This window comes from Somniosus microcephalus, chromosome 20, assembly GCF_052327205.1.
Source record: "Somniosus microcephalus isolate GS21.2 chromosome 20, FLI_Smic_1.0, whole genome shotgun sequence".
NCBI lineage: Eukaryota > Metazoa > Chordata > Chondrichthyes > Squaliformes > Somniosidae > Somniosus > Somniosus microcephalus.
The window spans coordinates 64414596-64440483 of record NC_141006.1 but is presented as its reverse complement, the minus strand read 5'-3'; the positions used below and the strand labels follow the sequence as shown (position 1 = coordinate 64440483).

The window sequence follows — 25888 nt, the reverse complement described above, 5'->3', positions numbered from 1 at the left end:
GGGCAGAAATCAGACCCTTGGTTGTTTAATACTCATTTACCTGCAATACCTCTGAGTCCTGTGTGTAAATGCTGCGTTTTCTATATTTTAGTTCAGATTGGCAGTACTTGCAGATTTCTTTTGTATCTCTGTAGATCTGCATCATTGCTGGTTGTCAAGGAGTTCAATTGCTCCAACCCGCCCCCCAATGGGGGGGGGGGGGTGTCATTGATTGATATGTACAGCAGCAGGTGGCAGGAGAAGACTGCTGCCCTTCATTGTCTGACTGGGTGAGGAGGAGAGCTGAGAGCTGTTCTCATGGTAGCTGCTCTGGAATAGAGAGCAGATAATCAAAAGGTCTTGGCCATTATGAAAGGAGGTCATCGCTCTGAAAATCTCAATTCACAGAGGAGTGGTTTCTGCATTCATGTGAAGCCTGCTGGGGCGATGATTCCCTTCCTCTATCCTTCACGCTCCTTCTGCAATGCGATACGTGCAAGATGAACCAAATGTCGAGGGGTTCTCGCCTGCTGCAGGGTCAACTGTGCTTGAGAGCACATATCAGTAGCCTGTTAGGTCTTGTGAAGACTGGATCACCTGCAGAGTGACATGTTTTACAGTATAAAGTACATGACCTTGAAAGTAATTAAAACTCCCATGTCCCTACAATTGTGCCCTGCTCAATATGAAGACTAGGGCCTAGAAATCTGTCTCGGGCGGTGGCTCAAAGCGGGCGGTGTCGGATGGGCCGCCCGTTCTACGCAGCGGCTGATATTCGGTTGCGCCGACTGCAATGGAACGGAGTATCAGGAGCTGCGTCTAACGGGCGGCCCATCCGATACTGCCCGCTTCACAGGAGCGTTATCGAACCCAGACACACTGGGGCCAATTTTGATCACTCTTGTACCCCAAAAATGGATGCCTATGGGACGTAACAAAACGGGAGATGTCTCCGAGATCGGTCCTAACTGATCTCAGCGCATTCTTCATCCTGTAGTTTTTCCTAATGGGAAGCTCCCGTCTAAAACATGTTGGGAGCTTCATTAACACATTCATTCGAGGGAGGGAACGTTTTACGAGCAACTCCCTACATACAGGCATGCAGGACATCAGGTAAATGTATTTTGGCCATTTCTGGGCTGTTTTTTTTTCCCGACTGACACTTATGCGCTTATGTGCCTTTGTGCTCTATGCCACTTTTACTGACACCAATGGGTTTCCCAATAGGAACTCTCTGAACCGACATGTTCAGAAGAAGAGGAGGAGCAACAGAGGATTGCCAGGCAGGTCAGGCTGCCCGGGAGGTGCGCGATGCTCAACTGCTGGTACAGGCTAGTTCAATCTTATAAGCTTTAGGACTTAGGCCAGACCAGCCTGCACACCCCTGCCCCAATGGAGCGGCAAGGTGCTCTGAAATCCCACTGGCTCCATGGCACGGGGGGAGCGCCACTGCGCTTCAAGTGGCCCTGTTCCTGGGATTCAAGGTGAAGCAGTAGTCCCAGCCCTCCGCACTTTCAGCGGCAGAGCGGGACTTCCGGAGTCTCTATCCCCTCCACTTTCAATAGCTTAGCAATTATTGTCAGTGATATTCATGGATGAACACTAAACAGGTGTGTCCGAGATTCCTCCGTCTGCTATTTTAATACAGGCGTTAACCCATCTAATGTAAATGGGCTAACTCCTCTGCTAAAACAGCGGACAGAGGGAGTCACATGCGCAAGTTAAGTGATTGTCCACTCATTTCACCAACAGTACTTTCTAAGTTTGTAAAATAAAATACGTTGTTCAACAGCACTGTTTGATTTTACTTTGTTAAAATGATATACATTTGCAGTCTGCAGGTGCTCCCTCTGTTAAGTCTTTGGTGAGTGAGAGTGAAAGCTGTTCCTCAAAGTGTCTGTCAGGAAAATGTTTCAATGTGAAATGCTAGCTTGGTGACATTGCAATCCCTCAGTGTCACAGACATCACGGAGCAGCAGATGAACTGTCAACATTCATAATGGTCAGAAATTTGGTTCTCTAATAATGACCTTTACAAAACTCTACAAGGGAGGTGGAAGAATCAATCAAATTCTACCTGAAAGCCAGGGGGCCAGGGGGCGACAACCTTTTTCATTTCATTATTGCAGTAAAAGTGCACATACGTTTTCTTAATATGCACAATTACTAGCTGGCACATGTGCAATTGTCCAGAGCTGCCAATTGTAAAAACGACATTTGCATAGCTTCTTATCACATCTCTCAGGAATGCCACAAAGTTCTTTATGCAGTGAATTATCTCGGAGTCATAGAGTTATACAGCACAGAGGGTTAAGGAGGCTAACACAGCGGCCAAAATGCTAGAGCAATGTCCCGCACACAACACCGAGATGACTAAAAACCGTAATCCATTCTTTGGTGGTGCTGGCGGAGGCAGGAACAGCCTGCTCCTCTTTGAATAGTGAGATCTTTAATGTCAACCTGTACTGCCAGAACAGGCAGACAAGGCCTCAACTTGATGGCTCATCCAAAGCACAGCCCTTTACAACGTTTCTTCCATATGGCAGTGGAGTGTCAGCCCAGATCTTGCACGCAAACCAAGCTGTGGGGCTTCCTGCCACAATCTTCTGACCCAGAGACGAGAGCCAATCTTCCAACTTAATGAATGACAATGAAGTCAATAAATTCTCACTGTGACTGTATTTTTGGACATGACAAAGTGAAAGAAAGTTTTCTTGCCCTGGAGCTTTGGCTAAACTCACTGCTGTCCCAGCAATGCATCCGTCCAGGCTGTGGAGGGGTTCTGATTGGCTCATATTGCTACTTGCATCATTCATGTCGAGGAAGAGGCCAAGGGGCGGCTGGGATGGCAAGAAAGCAGTACAGAGGCAAGCTGATCATCAGGAAATGAAAAACATTTCACGTTTACATATCATACAGTCTGTTAATTCATTACTCAGCATTTTTGTTTAAATAAGCCACCAAAACTCACCCTCTTACACGATCCCCTTGATTTCATTCAATGTTTAAAAAGTAGTGCACGCTATCCTTTAAAAAAAATCATAGATCAAAACATCACTGTCAATCTCAAAATTGAGGAAGATGGAAGTCTGAGATGTTCAAAGTGCAGCCCATGGGCCCCAAGCCCTGGGATTCAGGCCTTCAAACTCTGAGCAACTCAGTCCCTTATCTGATTATATATTTTTTGTTGCTGTTTCTGTGTTACCACCACCAAGCCCCGCCCCCCAACCCCACCTCCCACGAGAATATTGTGGGCCTGAAGGCTTGGAAAGGGCTGTTCTTGTTGCTATAGCCTCATAAGTAGATAAATCCAAAATCAGAATACCGTGATCTATTATATCAGCGATTTAAGAAATATTCAAATGAACGGGAACGTGGACTTCAGCTTCATGGAGCCCTGAGGCACACGCCTATGTGGCCCACAATGACACCCCGGCACTAAGTGCTTCCCCCTCAGTTATTGACCCCAAAATGGTGAAAGGTGGCAGCAGAAACAACCAACAATAAGAATTTTCCTAACATCTCTTACGTAGACTGTCTCCGAGCACCCCACAAGAGGTCAAGAAGGACACTGAGCACGAGATGGGGAGCAGGATGGATAAAGCACTTTTGGGAGAGATTTTTTTTTTTTAAGATGCTTTCCTAGGAAGCGAGAGCGGTGGCAAGGGGCAGTGTTTTTTGGGGGGAAAGTAATGGCGTAGAAACTGAAAGGTCAGCCGTTGATGGTAGAACGGAGAGTGTGAGGAACGAGCAGTGGCCCAGCCAGTGGCAGAAGGTAGTTGGCTGCAGGTTGGAATTCAATCACAGGCCTTCTTTTCTTATATTAAACTGTAGCGCATGAGCCATGGGACATTAGGGCAAACTCGGCAATCTTGCACACAGCCTGCCTAGACAGCAGCACGGGCTGGGGATGGAACAATTATCTAACACACAATGCAGGAGAGCATGGCTCCACACAGGGAGGAGCAGGATTACTGAATACACCCCACTGTGTGAGAAATCAAATTCTCTAAGAGTCATGAAGAAGCCATTTACCAACTCCACATCTTCCCATCTGGGGCTGTCAGTCGTCGGGATGAGAAATCTGACAGGCACTTCAGTGGCCTAATGGTTTTGTGCTTTGCTGAAGTGAAGGTAAACATAGGTAGAAAATAGGCAAATATTTGGAAAGTAAGGAACTTAAAAAGGATTTATCGCACTCCCAACTATTCAGATTGATTATGGAGTTTATCCACTGGAAGTAAAATAAAAGGTAAATTTCACCAATTGCACAATTCCACCCATTAAATGGATGGAATATCATTGGCCCAGTGTGCGCGACTCCCCGAATGTGCTCCCAGTGGGACACCCCATGCCAGGAGTACGTATTAGGAAAATTCACCTTTATGATCCCATCAAGTGCTCTGGCCAACATTTATACCTCAACTAGCATCAGTAAAATAGATTATCTGGTCATTATCACATTGCTGTTTGTGGCACCTTGCTGTGCGCAAATTGGCTGCCATGTTTCCTACACTAGAACAGTGACTACGCTTCAAAAAGTACTTCATTGGCTGTAAAGCGCTTTGGGACGTCCTGAGGTTGTGAGAGGCGCTATATAAGTGCATGCTCTTCTTTTATGCATAAGAAGGCCTGTGAGTGTCATGAACGTATTTGTAGTAGGGCAAATTCAGTAAGGCTCGGCTCCAGACGTGGACCCTCGCTAGACCCTCACTGAACGGGAGCCTGGGGAGGTGAATCAGGGCAGTTGTAGCCTTATCTCTGACACACGCCCTTTCTGGGAACGCTGAATTTCACCGATAGAACCAAACATCTGACGTAGTCATTTCCTTCCCAGGATCAGGTGGCTCTGGACCGTCTCCCAGACCAGCCCAAAAGCCGAGGCCCCCCCTTGCAGCGAATCTGGGCACCACATGCCGCCTCGCCGTCAGTGTTATCACCAGAGTGGCCAGGCAGGCTTTTTTTTAAATGTCAAGCTATTTTTCTGTAAATGTTAAGCGCAAATACTGGCAGAGTTCATTGTAGAAGAATAAAAAGGCATGTAATTCCTCTTTGAATTAAAAATAAACACTTTACGTGTCAGAATATATGAGAAGGAGAAGTTTGTCCTATCAATGTCAATGTGTTCTGCTTGAAACAAGATGCTGTTGTGAGATCCTCATTCCGCTGACTGCAGGACAGCCCATCATTGAATCCAGCCAAACCCTTCCCATCATTGAATCCGGCACCAAACCCTTCCCATCATTGAATCCGGCCAAACTCTTCCCATCATTGAATCCGGCCAAACTCTTCCTATCATTGAATCCGGCAGCAAAACTCTTCCCATCATTGAATCCGGCACCAAAACCTTCCCATCATTGAATCCGGCACCAAACTCTTCCCATCATTGAATCCAGCACCAAACTCTTCCCATCATTGAATCCAGCACCAAACTCTTCCCATCATTGAATCCGGCACCAAAACCTTCCCATCATTGAATCCGGCCAAACTCTTCCCATCATTGAATCCGGCACCAAACCCTTCCCATCATTGAATCCGGCACCAAAACCTTCCCATCATTGCATCCGGCACCAAACTCTTCCCATCATTGAATCCGGCACCAAACTCTTCCCATCATTGAATCCAGCACCAAACTTCCCATCATTGAATCCGGCACCAAACTGTTCCCATCATTGAATCCGGCACCAAACTCTTCCCATCATTAAATCCGGCACCAAACCCTTCCCATCATTGACTCCGGCACCAAACCCTTCCCATCATTGAATCCGGCCAAACTCTTCCCACCATTGAATCCGGCACCAAACCCTTCCCATCATTGAATCCGGCACCAAACCCTTCCCATCATTGAATCCGGCCAAACTCTTCCCATCATTGAATCCGGCCAAACTCTTCCTATCATTGAATCCGGCACCAAACTCTTCCCATCATTGAATCCGGCCAAACCCTTCCCATCATTGAATCCGGCACCAAACTCTTCCCATCATTGAATCCGGCACCAAACCCTTCCCATCATTGAATCCGGCACCAAAACCTTCCCATCATTGAATCCGGCCAAACTCTTCCCATCATTGAATCCGGCACCAAACTTCCCATCATTGAATCCGGCACCAAACTGTTCCCATCATTGAATCCGGCACCAAACTCTTCCCATCATTAAATCCGGCACCAAACCCTTCCCATCATTGACTCCGGCACCAAACCCTTCCCATCATTGAATCCGGCCAAACTCTTCCCATCATTGAATCCGGCACCAAACTCTTCCCATCATTGAATCCGGCCAAACCCTTCCCATCATTGAATCCGGCACCAAACTCTTCCCATCATTGAATCCGGCACCAAACCCTTCCCATCATTGAATCCGGCACCAAAACCTTCCCATCATTGAATCCGGCCAAACTCTTCCCATCATTGAATCCGGCACCAAACCCTTCCCATTATTGAATCCAGCACCAAAACCTTCCCATCATTGAATCCGGCACCAAACTCTTCCCATCATTGAATCCAGCACCAAACTCTTCCCATCATTGAATCCAGCACCAAACTCTTCCCATCATTGAATCCGGCACCAAACCCTTCCCATCATTGAATCCGGCACCAAACTCTTCCCATCATTGAATCCGGCACCAAACTCTTCCCATCATTCAATCCGGCACCAAACTCTTCCAATCATTGAATCCGGCACCAAACTCTTCCCATCATTGAATCCGGCACCAAACTCTTCACATCATTGAATCCGGCACCAAACTCTTCCCATCATTGAATCCGGCACCAAACTCTTCCCATCATTGAATCCGGCACCAAACTCTTCCCATCATTGAATCAGGCACCAAACTCTTCCCATCATTGAATCCGGCACCAAACTCTTCCCATCATTGAATCCGGCACCAAACTCTTCGCATCATTGAATCCGGCACCAAACTCTTCCCATCATTGAATCCGGCACCAAACTCTTCCCATCATTCAATCCGGCACCAAACTCTTCCCATCATTGAAACCGGCACCAAACTCTTCCCATCATTGAATCCGGCCAAACTCTTTCCATCATTGAATCCGGCACCAAACTCTTCCCATCATTGAATCCGGCACCAAACTCTTCCCATCATTGAATCTGGCACCAAACTCTTCCCATCATTGAATCTGGCACCAAACTATTCCCATCATTGAATCCGGCACCAAACTCTTCCCATCATTGAATCCGGCACCAAACTCTTCCCATCATTGAATCCAGCACCAAACTCTTCCCATCATTGAATCCGGCACCAAACTCTTCCCATCATTGAATCCGGCACCAAACTCTTCCCATCATTGAATCCGGCACCAACCTCTTCCCATCATTGAATCCGGCCAAACTCTTCCCATCATTGAATCCAGCACCAAACTCTTCCCATCATTGAATCCGGCACCAAACTCTTCCCATCATTGAATCCGGCACCAAACTCTTCCCATCATTGAATCCGGCACCAAACTCTTCCCATCATTGAATCCAGCACCAAACTCTTCCCATCATTGAATCCGGCACCAAACTCTTCCCGTCATTGAATCCGGCACCAAACTCTTCCCATCATTGAATCCGGCACCAAACTCTTCCCATCATTGAATCCGGCACCAAACACTTCGCATCATTGAATCCGGCACCAAACTCTTCCCATCATTGAATCCAGCCAAACTCTTCCCATCATTGAATCCGGCACCAAACTCTTCCCATCATTGAATCCGGCACCAAACTCTTCCCATCATTGAATCCGACACCAAACTCTTCCCATCATTGAATCCGGCCAAACTCTTCCCATCATTGAATCCGGCACCAAACTCTTGCCATCATTGAATCCGGCACCAAACCCTTCCCATCATTGAATCCGGCACCAAACTCTTCCCATCATTAAATCCGGCACCAAACTCTTCCCATCATTGAATCCGGCACCAAACTCTTCCCATCATTGAATCCGGCACCAAACTCTTCCCATCATTGAATCCAGTTCCAAACTCTTCCCATCATTGAATCGGGCCAAACTCTTCCCATCATTGTATCCGGCACCAAACCTTTCCCATCATTGAATCCGGCACCAAACTCTTCCCATCATTGAATCCGGCACCAAACTCTTCCCATCATTGAATCCGGCCAAACTCTTCCCATCATTGAATCCGGCACCAAACCCTTCCCATCATTAAATCCGGCACCAAACTCTTCCCATCATTGAATCCGGCCAAACTCTTCCCATCATTGAATCCGGCACCAAACTCTTCCCATCATTGAATCCGGCACCAAACTCTTCCCATCATTGAATCCAGCCAAACTCTTCCTATCATTGAATCCGGCACCAAACTCTTCCCATCATTGAATCAGGCACCAAACTCTTCCCATCATTGAATCCGGCACCAAACTCTTCCCATCATTGAATCCGGCACCAAACTCTTCCCATCATTGAATCCGGCACCAAACTCTTCCCATCATTGAATCCGGCACCAAACTCTTCCCATCATTGAATCCGGCCAAACTCTTCCCATCATTGAATCCGGCACCAAACTCTTCCCATCATTGAATCCGGCACCAAACTCTTCCCATCATTGAATCCGGCCAAACTCTTCCCATCATTGAATCCGGCACCAAACTCTTGCCATCATTGAATCCGGCACCAAACCTTTCCCATCATTGAATCCAGCACCAAACTCTTCCCATCATTGAATCCGGCACCAAACCCTTCCCATCATTGAATCCGGCACCAAACTCTTCCCATCATTGAATCCAGCACCAAACCCTTCCCATCATTGAATCCGGCACCAAACTCTTCCCATCATTGAATCCGGCACCAAACCCTTCCCATCATTGAATCCGGCACCAAACTCTTCCCATCATTGAATCCGGCACCAAACTCTTCCCATCTTTGAATCCAGCCAAACTCTTCCCATCATTGAATCCAGCACCAAACTCTTCCCATCATTGAATCCGGCACCAAACTCTTCCCATCATTGAATCTGGCACCAAACTCTTCCCATCATTGAATCCAGCACCAAACTCGTCCCATCATTCAATCCAGCACCAAACTCTTCCCATCATTCAATCCAGCACCAATCCCGTCCATTCTACACCGCACTCTATTTTCCTTTCCATTGAAGCCAACGGTAGGGAAATTAGAGCAAGCGAGGTGTAGAATGGACGGCTCAATCAATGTTGCCCGTTTTACACCTTCAGCCAAAATTAAAGTGACCCTGGAGGTGTACAGAGGAAAACTGAATGAACACGTGCAGACAGACTGAGACCAGCCAGCGTCAATGGCCTCATGCTGGTAACGGATATTGCAGGTTTTCCTCCACCACTTATAAATTCTGGCTATTCCCATCTGTTTTATTTTAGACAGTAGATTGTAGTGTGGGCATCCAGACAGATGAGCTTGATTTCATTTTACTGCCCTTGCAGGATGATGTCTGGCCCCTCGCCCTTCACTTACTACAGGCTTCTAAACAAAGAGCAGAAACACAAAGTGTCCATGAGTCAGATCATTCAGGAAATTCTCGACACCAGACTGACTGGAGCGGAAACTCAACTTCCTGTGATTCACCGGCACTTCCAGATTGTGATGATGTGTAGCCCCAGTTCTCAGAACTCCACAGCTGATTAGCATCCCTTCCCTTCCTTGCTCTCGCACTTGTGTCCTACTCAAGTCTCTAGAATGGGACATGAAACCATATCCTTCTGACTCTAAGAAAGAGCATGCATTTATGTAACGCCTTTCACGGCCTCAGTACGTCCCCAAAGCCCTCTTACAGCCAATAAAGTACTTTTGAAGTGCGGGCACTATTATAATGTAGGGAAAAGAAATTAAGTCACTACATCTTTAAAATACTTTGTGTTTCAAAACTTCCACCAAGAAATAATTCCACCCTTTCCAGTGTACAAAGTGCCAAATGTTACAAAAGACAAATAACAAAACTTTTGAAGGACCACATTACCTCATATTAATGGAGTAATTGCTCAAATCCCCAATACATTCACTTCAGTCCATTGTGCATGACAGTATCCAATAGTTGTGTATGATTTTACATGGAAACACTGTTACATAGAAACATAGAAGATAGGAGCAGGAGTAGGCCATTCGGCCCTTCGAGCCTGCTCCGCCATTCAATGAGATCATGGCTGATCATCCAAATTCAGTACCCTGTCCCTGCCTTCTCCCCATATCCCTTGATCCCTTTAGCCTTAAGAAATATATCCAACTCTTTCTTGAATATATTTAATGAACTGGCCTCCACCGCCCTCTGTGGCAGAGAATTCCACAGGTTCACCACTCTTTGGGTGAAGAAATTCCTCCTCATTTCAGTCCTAAATGTCCTACCCCTTATCCTTAGACTATGACCCCTGGTTCTGGACTCCCCGACCATCGGGAACATCCTTCCAGCATCTAGTCTGTCCAGGCCTGACAGAATTTTATAGGTTTCGATGAGATCCCCTCTCAATCTTCTAAACTCCAGTGAGTATAAGCCCAATCGACGCAATCTCTCCTCATACATCATTCCTGCCATCCCAGGTATCAGCCTGGTGAATCTTCGCTGCACTCCTTCCATGGTCCATTAAACGTTCACTGAAGATACACGAGCAGCTGGAAAAGCCCAACAAACAAAAAAACACTTAGATAAGAAAACTACATCTTCCAATATTAATTAGCTTGCAACAACAAAGGAAAAATAACCTTGCTTCTGGTATACTGTGATCCCAACTTGAATCAACGACTTTCTTTATGGGTTCACATTACTAGGTTGCACTGGAATCATAAAATTCAAATAAAAATATAAAGCCCCCAACCCCCAATGGGTAAGTGTCTAGTGTATTCCTCAGCATCACAGACCAGGACGATTCCAGGCTCTACCCTTGGTCTGTGCTGAGTTGATGATCTTAGCCAGAGTGACAGCATTGGTGCCACAGGATTAGGTTGACACCTCTGGGGAGGGCTGAGGAATATCGGTCAGGGTTCCCATTCCCAATTGCTATCCAGCGCCCCCTATTGAAAGGTTGTAATAATGGGTTTTGGGTGAGGCCCCACTGTGATGCTGGCTACCAGTCAAAGAGCCTATCACTACACACGACCAAACACATGACTAATGGCCATGTGAGCCACGTATTAGAGAGCCACTGCCAACTCAGGAATCATCGTCCAGCAAGGAGTCAATGTCTTCAGAAAAGGAGGGGTGGAATGGGCAGAGAGAGAGAAAAAAAAGAAAGTTAATTGGGGGGAAAAAAGCAGCACTGTCCCCTCCCTGTGATCAGGGAATTCCCACTGAGCAACAAAATGCAGCATCTGAATGAATCCATGAGTCCAAAAGGGAAGACTACACATCCAAAACTTGATAAACAGTCATTCTACTTTTCCACACACTTCTATATGAGTCAACAGGCAATATCATTAATCTACTATCACCCCAGATGGAAGACATTGTCCAGGTTTCTGAGCTTAAGCAACAAAACACCAGCCCTGCAAATAGATTAAATGGTAGTCCACAATCAACTACTGCAAATTTCTCACTTGGGACCACTTTTAATGGGAGATATGGGCACAATTAAGTCTGCAGGCAAGCAGAAAGATGACCAGTAAAGTTGCTAACTGGGTTCCCCTAACTTACAGTAGTAACGTGTTATTCAGGATACTTGATAGGGAGCTTGATTTAACACTTGAAATCTTAATTTTCTTAAAGATAGCTAAAACTAGTTAGATGAGTTTCTATGGGCTGGATTTTACCAACCTCAGCGGGTCCATGGTGGGCGACTTAGGTGGTGGGTCCCAGCCTCGCTGCTGGCTCCAGCCCGCTGTCCAAAATGATTTTCCCCTGATTGGGCTTATTAAGCCCACCCAGCACGATAGCCAGCCAATTGAAGGAAGTGGGTCTGATGACGTCATTCGATGACGCGCCATCAACCAGTTTCCTTAAAGAGACCATGTGCAAATTAATTTTGACATTTGTGCTATCAGTGTTCTACAGCATTGAGGTGCTGCAAACACTGACAGAGGTGCACAAAGGTGCAGGGCTGCACCCAGACTCTCCCATGACTCCCTCCATAGGTTCTCTTCCCTTCCAATGGGCAGAAGAGACCTCCCCAGGAGATCAACACAGCCTGGTTGCACATTGCACAGGAGGACACATGCAGGGATGTTGTAAGGAGGACCAGGCTGCAGTGGCACAAACCTTTCAATGATCTCAGTAGATCACGAAATGTTACTGCAAAGCCACACTCAACCTCATCCCCCTGTGCCACTCATCACATCCCTATCACTCTGCCTTCCCTACCCTATACCTGCACATCCTTACTCACACCAACTTAGCTTGCACCTTCACCTATCCCTATCTACATTATCACTTCCCCATCTCACTAGCCATCCCTCACACTCACCATCAGCCTAGTCCAATCATACCAACAAATAACACACAAGGATAGGCACCTGTGTGTTTTAGCCAATGTTCATGTGAAGTTTCTGTTAATGTGCTGTCAAATTTCAGAGGTGAGGTGAGAGTGACTGCCCTTGACATCAAGGCAGCATTTGACCGAGTCTGGCATCAAGGAGCCCTAGTAAAACTGAAGTCAATAGGAATCAGGGGGAAAACGCTCCACTGGCTGGAGTCATACCTAGCACAAAGGTCAATCATCACAGCCCCAGGACATCGCTGCAGGAGTTCCTCAGGGCAGTGTCCTAGACCGAACCATCTTCAGCTGCTTCATCAATGACCTTCCCTCCAACATAAGGTCAGAAATGGGGATGTTCGCTGATGACTGCACAGTGTTCAGCGCCATTCGCAACTCCACAGATAATGAAGCAGTCCATGCCCGCATGCAACAAGACCTGGACGACATTCAGACTTGGGCTAATAAGTGGCAGGTAACATTTGCACCACAGACGTGCCAGGCAATGACTATCTCCAACAAGCGAGAGTCTAACCACCTCCCCTTGACATTCAATGGCATTACCATCGCCGAATCCCCCACCATCAATGTCCTGGGGGTCACCATTAACCAGAAACTTAACTGGACCAGCCACATAAATACAGTGACAACAAGAGCAGGTCAGAGGCTAGGGATTCTGCGGCGAGTGTCTCACCTCCTGACTCCCCAAAGCCTTTCCGCCATCTACAAGGCACAAGTAAGGAGTGCGATGGAATACTCTCCACTTGCCTGGATGAGTGCAGCTCCAACAACACTCAAGAAGCTCGACACCATCCAGGACAAAGCAGTCCACTTGATTGGCACCCCATCCACCACCTTAAACATTCACTCCCTCCACCACCGGTGTACCGTGGCTGCAGTGCGTACCCTCTACAAGATGCAATGCAGCAACTCGCCAAGGCTTCTTCGGCAGCACCTCCCAAACCCACGACCTCTTCCACCTAGAAGGACAAGGGCAGCAGGCGCATGGGAACATCACCACCTCCAAGTTCCCCTCCAAGTCACACACCATCCTAACTTAGAAATATATCGCCGATCCTTCATCATCGCTGGGTCAAAATCCTGGAACTCCCTACCTAACAGCACTGTGGGAGTACCATCACCACACGGGCTGCAGCGGTTCAAGAAGGCGGCTCACCACCACCTTCTCAAGGGCAACTAGGGATGGGCAATAAATGCTGGCATTGCCAGCGACGCCCTGATCTCATAAACGAATTTTTTAAAAACATTGAAATCTTTATTTTCAACACTTTGCGTTCTTGGACAGATTTGTGTGACTCTTTGGAAGTGGCTTAGTGAGTGGCAGTGAATGGTGAAACATAATGGTACCCCCCGCAATGCTGATGAGTGTGAAAGGAATGGCTTGGACATTGTAGGGATGCATTATGGTGTTGATGTGGGGTGGTGCCAACCTGGCACATCATCCCTGGCACACCAGGGTGTACAGCATCAAGTGAAGTAAATCTGGCCATGGTGAGGCCATACCTGGTGTCCTGGGCAGCAATGTGGTCGATTGCTGATGCCCTGTGTCCTGTGCAGCATCAGTTGATTGCAGAGAAGGTTGGTGATGTTGTTTGTGCTGCTGGTGTTCCTGGTGCTGCTGGTGTTGGGGCTGATCATGGTGGAATTCTGAGGACCAAGTTGAGATAGTTCCATGGGCAACAATGCTGATGTAATAGATGGGAGGTGAACTTGAGATGACAGAAGTGATCTGTCAATGGTGAGAGAGGTTGTTCCAATGAGGTGACACTGGATACAGAGTTTACTCCAAATACTTGCAACCTGCTTAAAGCTCAATCTGTCTTCCAAATGCAGTAAGCAACAGCTTCTGAGCTTGGAAAGTGAACAGATGTGAGATGGGAGCTTTTATAGCAAATTTGCAGCTGTCAAGTAATGAGATGATCCCATGATCATTCAACTCCCGACCTGCTTACCTGACATGATCCCCGAGCAGCGTGGACCCCGTGGACGACCTCATAAGGTGAGCTCAATATACTTTTTAGTGGGATGTTAACAAGGTCATGACTTGAATTGCCTCCCCTGCCGCTGCATGTCGGGTCTGTTCAGCCGTGACAGACCCGACATCTGGGAAAGTCGCGTGTCAGCAGGTTGACAGTGGGGTCCCGACCGGCCACTGAATGTGCCCTCTGACCACCCACCCCCACCTCCCTGCAAAATTCCCTGCTATGTGTTTTTTGAAGATGGAAAATTGAGCTACAAAGCATTGATTAAAGATAGACTTGAATAAAGAAATCTTTAACTCTTACTGCAATGTGGGTGACACCTCACTCAAAGATGATGGGGATACCACCTCTTTAGACACGATAACCCACCCAATGGACTTGACGCTAGAAAATCAACTTAATGGTTGACTTCTGATGCAACCACGTCAATCTCCAGTGTTAATTGGCTGAACACGTAAGGTGGTTTTGGTTTTAGCCAAGCAGAGGGCTTTTCATTGTAAGTTCCACCTACAAAATTGACGATTGGGCGAAAGGGAAAGTTTTAAAAAAAGGGAGCTGATAGGGTTAGTAGAAAAAAAATGAAGTAAAAGTAAAGATGAACTGATAAAAATAGAATGGGGAAGAGGAGAGAATGAGGAAAGAGGAAGGTCATGCAAATAGAAATGTTTCATTTTCATTCATTTAGTTTTAACAACAGGGCTACGGACAAAAAGTGGGAATGTGGTTCAAAGCACGATTGCCCTTTCAAAGAGCCAGCACAGGCACGACAGGCTGAATGGCCTCCTGTGCTGTAAGTTTCTATGATTCTAATAGTACTGAACTACTGACATATACTGACAATAACAACAACTTGCATTTATATAGCACCTTTAACATAGTAAAATGTCCCAAGTCGCTGCACAGCTTGATTAATATTGATGTCATAATATTGTTTGTGCCTGTGCCACAGTGAATGAAATGCTTGGCTCGGGGAGACAGACACTTCCCTGAACCTGCTGGGAATCAAAGAGTTAAGGATAAGAGAGCAGCAAAAACGGGCACAGCGACAGAAACAACATTTTCAAAGTGTTAGGACTTCTGAAAAGAGGAATCATCACAATCCAGTGAGTCATCGCCACAGCACTGTCATAGAATAGAATCTATACACCAGACTAAAGATGAGTAATAGCGGCCGCCTTTAGCCTATGTCAGACTTGTGCTTAAATGTATCCTGTGGGAACTCAGACTAGACGGTATCCAGAAAGAATTACATTTCAACAAATTTGCCTTTTATCTCAAAAATATTGATTTTTTTTGAAAAAATGGCATCAAAGTTAAAAGCCGAGATTTGCAACAGCACACAATACCTTGAATAATATTATGACTAAAAAGCTTTGCTATCCCTCGTGTAAGCTCAATAATTACATTCACTGACATCAGCAGACAATGACCGATAGGATAACCTTAATTTACTGACCAACCTGTAGACAGTCAATTCATTCAACTTAGTCAGACTTCAATCTTTTGAACTTTTCACCAACGAAAGTCAATTAATTCTGTGTAAAATATTAGATTGGAACTTACGAATTGAAACATAAGCAGTCGGATTGAAACTTAACTTCACAATGCTGATTAAAGCAGTCACAGAGCTCACTTCATTTTGCTTCAGAACTAGGGTCCATTTGGTGATTCAGGAGTTTGTGAATATTGCACTGTGAATATTGTGTCAGCTGTAGACACTCAATGGATAAAAGTTTTATTGGATAAAGATTGTTCAAAACTCCAGCCTCTCCCAGAAATACAGGGACACACATCAGTTTGACAACAATGACCTTTCCTGAAGTGTACATGTGGATTTTTACCACACCAGCTCCAATATAGCTTTCCACCTTGCCAAATTGGTCAAAATTATACATATTTATGTATTCAGTAATGGGCTCAATTGTGAAAGACATTCAGATTTGAATTGGCTTTATTGTACATCTACTTTGATTATATGAGTAATTTGAGACATGGCATGTGGTGAGTGTAGCATGCTTGGGTGTGTGGCTTTGGACTTTGGGAGTGTGTCATGTGATTTTGGATCTATGGGCCTAGAAATTGAGTTTTGGCGCAGCCAGGGCTTTAGCGCCGGAAGTTAGTGCCGGAGCTAAGTCGCGCTGGTCGGGCCCAAAATTCAATAGTTCTGCGCCCAAACAGCTGCCGGCGCTGCTGAGAGCTGTTTGCGCCTGAAAACTGGCGCAACGCGCTGAATTTCGGCGCTATTCCGGCGCTGCGGCGCCCGCTGCGGTGCGGCAGGTTCGGGAAGTGCAGGCCTCCTCCTTCCCTTAAGGAGGAGCTGCCTGCACCCGGCCGCGGCCCGCGAAAATCTTTTTAAAAATGAGCCCGGCACCTCGGACAAGTGCCGGGCTTGCTTCTGTTCCGGGGGGGGGGGTGGGGGAAGTCCGGGGAGGGAGCTGCGGCCAGGCGGCCGGCGGGAAAGCGGCCGGCCGCCGCGGGGCCTTTAATGCGCCGGCGCAAAGTCATGTAAGACTCTGTTGCCAGAGTCTTAGTTGCGGCTGCCACGGGCGAGGCGGCCGCAACTGAATTTCGGCGCTGGGGCCCGTCGGCATGGCAACCGGGACGCTGCGCACACCGATGACATCATCGGTGCCGGCGCAGCGCTACCGGTCTACCGCGGCGGAAGGGCCCCAGGCAATTTCGGCGCCGGCGCCAATTGCAGCGCTAGGCCCTCTAGCGCCGCAAAATCGGCGCTAAGGGCACTGAATTTCTAGGCCATGGTTCCCAAAGCTCTCCACCACTGGGGTTTTTCCTCGCCTCATGTCTGGGCCTGTTGTAGACTCATTGATAGAGATTGGTCAACCACCCCATTATCGTTGTATTGTGCGACTGCCAGGATGGTAGAAGGCAAACTAGATGGACCGTGGCTATTTTTCATCTAGCAATTCCTATGTTCCTACATTCCTATGATTTTACCCGATTCAGATGAAGTTGGAATCGAGAATCTAAATTTCACCTCAATACCTTCCATTTGGATTTTTGAACCAAAATTTACAGAATCGGACCCTCAATTTAACTTGTTACAGTGTTGTTAAGATGATGACGAAATAATGAAATTGTGCAACATTCTGCTGCTGCAGTCACATGACTCGAGTTCAGACAACAATAACAATTTGTATTTATATAGCGCCTTTAATGTAGTAAAATGTCCCAAGGCGCTTCACAGAAGCAATTATCAAACACAATTTGACACCAAGCCACATAAGGAGATATTAGGACAGGTGACCAAAGGCTTGGTCAAAGAGGTAGGTTTTAAGGAGTATATTAAAGGCGGAGAGATAGATAGAGAGGCGGAAAGGTTGGGGGAGGGAATTCCAGAGCTTAGGGCCCAGGCAATTGAAGATACGGCCATTGATGGTGGCACGATTAAATTTGGGGATGTGTCAAAGGCCAGAATTCGAGGAGCGCAGCAATTTCAGTGGGTTCTAGGACTGGAGGAGGTTACAGAGATAGGGTGGTGCGAGGCCATGGAGGGATTTGAAAACAGTGATGAGCATTTTAAAGTCGAGGTGTTGCCGGACCGGGAGCCAGTGTAGGTCCGCGAACAAAAGGGACGATTTTGAGGTATCAGCGCAGCAGTGAGGGAAATGGGTAATGCAGAGGAGATTCCTGTCTGAGAGCATGAGCGTAGGGGCCATTGGTGGATCACCAGGCACTAAAAAGAGGAGGAGACATGGGCAGCCCAGGAGTGCACAACACACAGGAGACGCCCAACTCGCAGCAGGTACTACCCAGGCAGTGGGTAAACTGCAAAAGAGTCAGCTGCTTGGGCATGGTGGAGGAGCAGGGCATGAGGTTGTGAGGTGTGCCATCTGTGGCAGTCAACTACCTACAATGCACAGTAGTGGTAGTGAGGGTCAATGTTCCCAGTAACCTGCACTTTGTTCTACACGGCCTGTTTCTTTTAGTGCGCAGTCCCTTTAAATTTCCACGCATGTGCGGTATTTACAATGGAGGAGCCGGTGAGCGGCCTGCATGGGACCTTTCCCATTGGTGAGGGTCATTGTCACTGAGGGAATGGTTCAAAAGTGTACAGGTAACTTACCTCAGACGTGCATTTTGACAATGCTTCCGATATCAACGGCATTGGTAGTAGTTTGTCCTTGAAAATTTTCAAAGATGAGACATCCTTGATATTTCCTGAATATAAACCTAATTTTATCACAAAGGCAAAAAGTTAATAGCTAAATAGTATGGGTTTTTATTGAGAGAATTTAAGATTACTGGCAGAGTACTAAATGAACAATCATCGTGACGAAACTAAATTTTTTGCAAACAGACATAATAAATTAGATCTAATTCAGAAAGTAGTGGGTGCAGGAACAGAGAGACCTGGAGGTGTATGTACACAAATCTTTGAATGTGGCAGAACAATTTGAGAAGGCTGTTAAAAAGCATATGGTATCCTTGGCTTTATTAATAGAGGCATAGAGTATAAAAGCAAGGAAGTTATGCTAAACTTTTATAAGGCACTGGTTAGGCCTCAGCTGGAGTATTATGTCCAATTCTGGGCACCACATTTTAGGAAGGATGTCAAGGCCTTGGAGAGGGTGCAGAGGAGATTGACTAGAATGGTACCAGGGATGAGGGACTTCAGTTATGTGGAGAGACTGGAGAAGCTGGGATTGTTCTCCTTAGAGCAGAGAAGGTTAAGAGGAGATTTGATAGAGGTGTTCAAAATCATGAAGGGTTTGGATAAAGTAAAGAAGGAAAAACTGTTTCCAGTGGCAGAAGGGTCAGTAACCAAAGGACACAGATTTAAGGTGATTGGCAAAAGAACCAGAGGTGAAATGACGAAACATTTTTTTACACAGCGAGTTGTTATGATCTGGAACGCACTGCCTGAAGGGGTGGTGGAGGCAAATTCAATAGTAACATTCAAAAGAGATTGGATAAATACCTTAAGGGAAAAAGTTTACAGGGCTATGGGGAAGGAGCAGGGGACTGGGACTAATTGGATAGCTCTTTCAAAGAGCTGGTATAGGCACGATGGGCATGAATGGAATTTGGAATTCTCTACCCTAAAGGGCTGTGAATGCTGAATCATTGAGTATATTCAAGGCTGAGATCGATAGATTTTTGGACTCTAACATTGCAAGTGAGGGAGGGCAGTAGGTGGGGCGAGTGAGGATGAACGAGGTGACTGCAAGACACCATGATGCCCTTGGATCTAAGTCCCTGCTTCTCATTGCGCCTCATTCCATGCATCCCCCATGGAGTACCCTAAACAAAGCTGGGAGAAAGGGGAGGTAGAATGGATGGTGGGAGGAAGGGGACAATAGGTGTCAGTGAGGGAAGGAGTTGATGGCTTTGAAAGGGGGAGCAGAGTGGATGGTAACGAAGGGGGAGGTCAATGGATGTAAATAGAAGGTAGTGGGAATTGAATGGTGATGAAGGGGGAAATCAATGGATGTAAATAGAAGGTAGCGGGAATTGGATGGTGATGAAGGGGGAGGAAGCTGAAAGTGGCACTTTGGGAGGAAGGGGGAAGAATTTGGAAATGAGACTTTGGAGTGGGGGAGGAAGGAAAGTGCCAGCATTAATTGAATGGGAGTGGGGAGGCAGTGAGCCAGAGTGAACTGGTTGGGCGACAAGGAGTCCCAGCATGAATTGGGGGTGGGGGAATACCAACTTGAACAGGGGAGGTGAAGAATAGGACCAGCTTAATTGGGTTGGAAGGAACAAGAATGTCAGATTAAATGGACGAGGAAGAGGGAGATGAGTGTCGGTATGAAATGGGAGCGTTAGAGAAGAGAATGTTGGGGAATTGGATGAAATACAGTGACTATGTGAACTGTGTTTGAAGGGGGTCGAGTGCCTTTGTGAACTGGAGCAGGATGTGCGGGGGTGGGGGGGGGGGGGTTGCGGGTGTTGAATGTGGAAGAGAGACCGCTGAAGTAACTTGTCGGTAAGCCTGGATGATTAGTTGAAAATCCAAACGTCATTTTGTTTTTCCTTTTTTTAGATTAAAAATCTACTAATTGCGAAGTAGAAAAGTGTTTAGATTTAACCAGAGTGCATCACTTTTAATGGCAAATTTTAACATTTCCTGGGGGAACTCACCCACAGATCCCCCCCTCCCCTCCCCCCAAAAAATGCAACACTAATTTTATGCTTTCAACATTTGAATTTCCACTATTGGCTTTCATGTAGTTATGGTTTTTTTCTCCTAAAGAACTGAAAGTGCTGTGTGTATCTACCACTTAAGTTATAAAGCCAGTTTAACTGATTGTCTTCCCATCAGAGGTATTCTTGAGTTGTAAGATTTTGTGGACTGTGTTTAGCTTTTGCTACCTTTCAAACCTGGCATGTATGATCGGCCAAGGATTTCGATCCCAAATGTGACTCCATTTCACTGAATATATCAGGCGCACCCTGGCTGGCGCTGGGTCCATCAGTAATGAAGCCTCCATTGTTTGTGGAATAAACCCAAATTATTATTCATTTTTGTACTTTTCATAGTCAAAGAAGTTCAAAAGGATACTGTGAGGTCACGTCACTTTATTGTGGTTTTCACACGAACAGAAATATGGCTCGTTTTCCACTCCTATTTCTTCACGAAATATGGCAACCTTGTCCTGAAGGGTAATGAAAGAGTAATGACTCCCTAGTAACAGTGATTGATAAGCTGCAGAGGTCACTGGTAATTACAAACGTAATGGCTTTACATCCAACTGACCAGATGAATTAGTGTCAGAGACCCGAGGCATCTCATTCATATTTAACAAGGGATAGCATTTTACTCTTGCCTTCAAGAGATTGTTTTCCAAAGCCTGTGCTTCATTTTAACATAGTAAATGTGCTGATAAGTTAAGAGAAATAATTACCACTAACAGTTATTTTAATTTCCCCATTGTTTTTGTGGCTTTATTCCCGCTTTTCTCTTCCTTTTCTGAAGGTGATGACTGATAGTGGGGTATAGTCTGTCGCTGCTGGTGGGCCCCTGATTTCTTACCCAGGTTGCCATTCTTTGTGAGCCAGTTTAGACCAGGGGTGTCCAAACTATGACCAGTGGGCCAATATGGCCTATGGACACCTGTCAATCTGGCCCACAAACTACAGGCAACTTAGTTCTATTTATACTTATATGTCTTGGTTTGCTGTTTTTTCCTGTTTGAATTTCACGGCCCTGAAAGTTTAGAAAGGGGCTGTTCTTAGTGCTGCTGCCTCATATAATCATAGAAATGATACAGCATAGAAGGAGGCCATTCAGCCCATCGTGCCTGTGATGGCTCTTTGGGAGAGCTATCCAATTAATCCCAGTCCCCTACTCTTTCCCCACAGTCCTATATATTTTTTCCCTTCAAGTATTAATCCAATTCTCTTTTGAAAGTTACTATTGAATCTGCTTCCACCGCCCTTTCGGGCAGCGCATTCCCAATCACAACAACTTGCTGCGTAAAAGAATGTTTCCTTGTGTCGCCTCTGGTTCCTTTGCCAATCACCTTAAAATCACCGCCTCATTGCTGGATAAAGCAGAACAGCAACATTCATTAATATTGATAGCTTGAGATAAATGCAATGGGAACATGGATTTAAACTTCATACTTTATATGTGAGGCTCTATGGTATGCACCTATGTAGCCCATGACAACAACAAGATACTTCTGGTCTGGACAATAACCAACGGACATATATTACAGATATTTGGCAAAAGAACCAGAGGAGAGATGAGGAGGAGTTATTTTTATGCAGCAAATTGTTATGATCTGCAATGCACTGCCTGAAAGGGAAGCAGATTCAATAGTAACTTTCAAAAGGGAATTGGATAAATACTTGAAAAGGAAAAAAAATTGCAGGGCTATGGGGAAAGAGTTAGGGGAGTGGGACTAATTGGATCGCTCGTTCAAAAGAGCCGGCACAGGCACGATGGGCAGAATGGCCTCCTTCCGTGCTGTATTATTCGAAGTACCACCAGGCTTTCCGACTGTGGAGGGAAAGGCAGCTGAGCTTGATTTGGTTCTCAGCCAGCATCTGCACACAAACTCATTCCAACAATCGGGAGCAGGAACCCTGGATGATTCCCTGTAACACTGCTCCAGCCCAGGGCTACTGAGGTCAAATGTAGTATCCCTGGTATGGGATGAGCTAACCACAGGCAGGCTGGGAATTGAACCTGGGACCTATCGGTAGGGTGTATTACCTTGTCACATGGTGCATTTACCCACTAAGCCATTGAGGGGAAGCAAATCCCAGCATTGATATTATATCATGGACAACAACAACAACTTGTATTTATATAGCGCCTTTAACATAGTAAAACGTTCCAAAGTGCTGCACAGGAGTATTTTAAGACAAAAAATTTGACACCGATCCACATAAGGATAAATTAGGGCAGGTGACCAAAAGCTTGGTCAAAGAGTTAGGTTTTAAGGAGCGTCTTAAAGGAGGAAAGAGAGGTAGCGAAGCGGACAGGTTTAGGCAGAGAATTCCAGAGCTCAGGGCCTAGGCAACAGAAGGCACGGCCACCAAAGGTTGAGTGATTATAATCAGGGATGCTCAAGAGGGCAGAATTAGAGGAGTGCAGTTATCTCGGGCGGTTGTGGGGTTGAAGGAGATTACAGAGATAGGGAGGGGCGAGGCTATGGAGGGATTTGAAAACAAGGATGAGAATTTTGAAATCGAGGCGTTGCTTAACTGGGAGCCAATGTAGGTCAGCGAGCATAGGGGTGATGGGCGAACGGAACTTGGTGCGAGTTAGGACACGGGCAGCCACGTTTTGGATGACCTCAAGTTTACGTAGGGCGGAATGTGGGAGGCCAGCCAGGACTGCGTTAGAGTAGTCAAAGGGCAGCACGGTGGCATAGTGGTTAGCACTGTTGCCTCACAGCGCCAGAGACCCAGGTTCGAATCCGGCCTCGGGCGGCTGTCTGTGTGGAGTTTGCACATTCTCCCCGTGTTTGCATGGGTTTTCTCCAGGTGCTCCGGTTTCCTCCCACAGTCCAAAGATGTGCGGGTTAGGTTGATTGGCTATGATAAATTGACCCTTAGTGTTAGGGGGATTAAATACGTGGGGTTACAGGGATAGGGTGGGATATGTGTTGGTGTAGGGGTTACGGGGATCAGGTGGGATATGTGTCGGTGCAGGCTCGATGGGTCGAAATGGCCTCTATCTGCACTGTGGGGTTTCTGTTTCTGTGAAATCTAGAGGTAACAAAGGCATGGATGAGGGTTTCAGCAGCAGATGAGCTGAGACAAGGGCGGAGACGGGCGATGTTACAGAGGTGGAAGTAGGTGGTCTTTGTTATGTTGCGGATATGTGGTCGGAAGCTCATTTCAGGGTCAGATATGACACCAAGGTTGCAAACAGTGTGGTTCAGCCTCAGACAGATGTAAGGGAGAGGGATGGAGTCAGTGACTAGGGAACGGAGTTTGTGGCGGGGACCGAAAACAATGGCTTCGGTCTTCCCAATATTTAATTGGAGAAGATTTTTGCTCATCCAGAACTGGGTGTCAGACAAGCAGTTTGACAATTTAGACACCGTGGAGGGGTCGAGAGAAGAGGTAGTGAGGTAGAGCTGGGTGTCGTCAGCGTACATGTGGAAACTGACGCTGTGTTTTCGGATGATGTCACCAAGGGGCAACATGTAGATGAGAAATAGGAGGGGCCAAGGATAGATCCTTGGGGGACACCAGAGGTAACGATGTAGGAGCGGGAAGAGAAGCCGTTGCAGGTGAGTCTCTGGTTACGATTAGATAGATAAGAATGGAACCAGGCGAGTGCAGTCCCACCCAGCTGGACAACGGTGGAGAGGCATTGGAGAAGGATGGAGTGGTCAACCGTGTCAAAAGCTGCAGCCAAGTCAAGAAGGATGAGGAGGGATAGTTTACCTTTGTCACAGTCACAAAGGATGTAATTTGTGACTTTGATGAGAGCCGTTTCGGTACTGTGGCAAGGGCGGAAACTTGATTGGAGGGATTCAGACATGGAATTGCGGGAAAGATGGGCACAGATTTGGGAGGCGACAACACGTTCAAGGACTCTGGAGAGGAAAGGGATGCCTCTGATCAGTGCACTTTTCATTCACAGTTGAATTAATTGTTGCAGCCCGATGTCTTGTGGATATAATAGCCACAAATATGCAAAAGCTATACATTAAACCTAAAAAACGCTACAAATTCAATGGAGCATCACCTAATTATCAACTGCCCTTGAAGTTTTCTGGTGCTGTGGGCCCTAGCAACCTTAGTGTCAGCCGTGGCTCAGTCGGTAGCATCCTCCCCTCTGAGTCAGAAGGTTGTGGGTTCTAATCCTCACTCCTGAGACTTGAGCACAAAAATCTAGGCTGACATTCCAGTGCAGTGCTGAGGGAGTGTCGGAGTTGCCGCCTTTTGTATGAGACGTTAAACTGAGGCCCCATCTGCCCTCGCAGGTGGACGTAAAAGATCCCATGGTACTATTTTGAAGAAGAGCAGGAGAGTTATCCCCGGTGTCCTGGCCAATATTTATCCCTCAATCAGCATCACTAAAAACAGATTATCTGGTCATTATCACATGGGAGCTTGCTGTGTGCAATTTTGGCTGCTGTGTTTCCTACATTACAACAGTGACTACACTTCAAAAAGTACTTCATTGGCTGTAAACTGCTTTGGGACAACCGGTGGTCGTGAAAGGTGCTATAGAAATGCAAGTCTTTCTTTCTTCTTTTTCTTTCAGCTCCAGCACTGGGCTTAGCCACAGGCACAGTCTTACATAAAATTCTACACAGATGCGGCCGAACCTGCTGTGATTTCCAGCAAAAAAAATGTTTTTTTGTCTGCTTTTTGTTTTTCATACAGACCCCAGCATCTGCAACATTTGACCCCTTGTGACCCCACCTCATTGTTCTTTGATGTAATGTTTTCCTGACTAACCTGTTTGGACACCATTCACACCTTTGATTGCTGTGATTATCTCTCTGCCGAGGTGTGATAAATGGCAGTTAGAAAGATTACCTGTAATCATCTGGCATTATTCTCTGACTATATAAGCTGTGTCTTTATGCATCTCTCCACTTCACCTGACGAAGGAGCAGCGCTCCGAAAGCTTGTGATTTCAAATAAAGCTGTTGGACTATAACCTGGTGTTGTGTGACTTCTTACATAAAATTTACAGCACAGAAACAGGCCATTTGGCCCAACAGGTCTATGCCGGTGTTCATGCTCCACATGAGCCTCCCCCACCCTACTTCATCTCACCCTATCAGCATATCCCTCTATTCCTTTTCCCCTCATATACTTATCCAGCTTCCCCTTAAATGCATCTATGCTGTTCGTCTCAACCACTCGAGGTTCACATTCTCACCACTCTCTGAGTAAAGAAGTTTCTCCTGAATCCCCTATTGGATTTATTAGTGACTATCTTATATTTATGGCCCCTAGTTTTGGTCTCCCCCACAAGTGGAAACATCTTCTCTGTATCCACTCTATCAAACCCCTTCATAATTTTAAAGACCTCTATCCGGTCACCCCTCAGCCTTCTCTTTTCTAGAGAAAAAAG

The 25888-nt window shown here is 46.4% G+C and overlaps 1 long non-coding RNA gene across 1 annotated transcript in view; it reads left to right on the top strand.

The window, feature by feature from the left end:
- Positions 1 to 25461, top strand: part of LOC147103352 (uncharacterized) — a 100197-nt gene extending 74736 nt beyond the window's left edge. The window contains exon 3 of the long non-coding RNA XR_015072996.1: positions 25067 to 25461. This is a non-coding gene — a long non-coding RNA (uncharacterized LOC147103352). The remainder of the gene's footprint in view (positions 1 to 25066) is intronic.
- The last annotated feature ends 427 nt before the right edge of the window (positions 25462 to 25888 follow it).